Source organism: Alligator sinensis, unplaced genomic scaffold, assembly GCF_000455745.1.
Source record: "Alligator sinensis unplaced genomic scaffold, ASM45574v1 scaffold288_1, whole genome shotgun sequence".
NCBI lineage: Eukaryota > Metazoa > Chordata > Crocodylia > Alligatoridae > Alligator > Alligator sinensis.
This window is the reverse complement of record NW_005841876.1, coordinates 2,016,548-2,018,967: the sequence shown is the minus strand read 5'-3', so window position 1 is coordinate 2,018,967 and position 2,420 is coordinate 2,016,548.

Genomic DNA, 2,420 nt, shown 5'->3' with positions numbered 1-2,420 from the left:
CCTGCTAGCCCCACCCCCATCCATCTCATGTACCCTGCTTACCCCTCTGATCCTCACAGACTCCACTTCCCTCCTGGTCCCCCTCCCCTAGAGCCTGCTTGTCCCTCCCAGATCCCCCCCAATTCCCCCTAATAGCTCCCTCATCCTGATCTACCTTAGATCAGGTGGCCATTTTTAACTCAATCCAACCTCCCCCTAACCTCCCCAAATGTAACATACAGTAATTCAAGGTATGAGCTTTCCATTACTGTACTTACCCTAGGTACAAGCAATCATATTGTATTAAGTGGTTGCCAAGATGAAGTGACATTGTGATCCAAAGAAGAACATTACAGGAGTTAGTATCTTTCCAGGGTGAGTAAATGGGATAATCCTGCCTCAAGCAGGGAGTTGGACAGGATGACCTATGGAGGTCCCTTCCAGCTTTATGTCTATGATTCTACAAATTTCCTTAAAACTGCTGATTCTTCAAAGAAAACTTGAAGGAAAAAACTTGGGTTAAACAAGACTTCTACATATCATTTTATTTCTTCCTTTTTTCTACTTAAAGAACACGATACATGACTTTGACTGTGTCACATATCCACACCTTTAGAAAAAAGAATAGCATAATGCCTGAGAAATCAGGATTTCTTATCCACAGGGTACTTCATAATCACCGATCCCCAAAAGAAGCTGTAAGATTCTTAAACATACTGCAAAAGCCAAATGATACTTGCTCCACCTTTGGGGCCGCTTGTTTCAAGAGTCAGCTTGACACAATGGTTAGGGAAAAAAGAAAAGATTCCTCAAGTAAATTAATTTGCAACAGTTATACTTGCACAAATTACAGGGCCTTCCAATCTCACTACTCCAGCCCAGCATCTGCCACTACAGAATTGTTCCATAAGCCCCTTCTTTGTAGGCTGAGCAAATGGTCCTCAGTCTAAGCATAGTGTTGAAAGATTAGTTTGGTCCCCTGCCCCCAGAAGTTTAGCTTGTCAGCAGCGATTAGAGATGTTGGGTTGTATTTTGGCTCGCTGGAAAAACCCGGGAATAATGAACTTCAGTTGCAAAAGCTTGATGTTTCTGTGGAAAAACTTCTAGAAATCCCCCTTTCTACCTAAATCAGTTCCAAATTCAGTTGAACAAAGCTCAGTCCAAAATTTGACCAAGCTTTGCCCAATTGGACTCCTGGTCAGTCCAAAATTTGACTGAGCACAACTCACTCGTCAAAGCTACATGACTGTACCGTAGGGCAAGTATCCTCCCGCCCAGGGCCGGATTAACGCATAAACAAAGTAGGCACATGCCTAGGACCCTAGGTGAAGAAGGGGCCCAGTTGTGCTTATTTTACATATATAGTTATCATGAATCACTCTTGCCTCCTGAGGCTGGGGGGGCACAGTGACCACCTGCAGGCAGTAGCTGCAGCCTGGCAGTGGTGAGCAGGGACTACCTGCAGGCAGCCACGATTATGTTGGAGGCAAGGGCAGGCTGAGCAGGGACCAGCCGCAACATCATTGCCAGCGAGGGTGGGCCAAGAGGGGACCACCTGCAGGTGGCCACTCGGGGTGGGGGTGGCGAGCGGTGACCGCCCACTAGCACTGGCATCAGCCATGGCCAATCTCAGGGGGTGTACATGCCCCCCTTGCACGTTGCCTATGATAGTTATTGACTGAAAAAAAGTAGGGGCCCACGAGTGTGTTTGCCTAGGGCCCATGCCCAGACCCATCCCTCTGTGGCTTCAGATACTCCCCAAATCCAGGCAGACATCCTACATGCAAGCCCCAAGCCCAGAGGCTTTGGGGTTCTTATGTGAGAGAGGGAAGGACCTGGACTCCACTGCATCGCACATGTCAACCTGGGCGGATTATTTCAGTTGGGCCCCTCCACAACGCTGACTTCATTACAAGGCAGGCTAAGAATTGAAATTTAGTGGGGGTGAGGGGAGAAGCCGCTTTTTAACTGGCAGCGGTGCAAGACAAGAGCTGAAGGCAGCGACAAGCGAGGGCGAGCTCCCGGGTGACGAGCGCGCATTCCTCCCAGGCTGCTCCGCTCCCGCCGCCTCCACCCACGTTTTAACTACGGGGCGGGCGAGCGGGGCTCGGGGCAGTTGGGCTTGTTCCAACGGCTCCCACCATGTGGGTGGCCGTTCACTACAGCTAACAGCGCTGCCCGGGCCCGCCTCCTGGGGGCGTTGGATCGCAACCGCCGCCCTGGGAGATGATGGGGGGAGGGGAGGCCCGCTATGACGCTACCCCCTACACGGCGCCCGCCCCACGAGGAACGAGGCAACAGCTGCGCATGCGCAGTCGGCGGGCGTCGTAAACAGTGTGGGGCGGGGTAGTGCGCGCGTGCGCATGCGCGCGATCATTCCTTGGCCTGGGGCGGAGCGTTGAGCCGGCTCCGCCCCGCTTCCTTTGTGCTCAGCAGCGGTG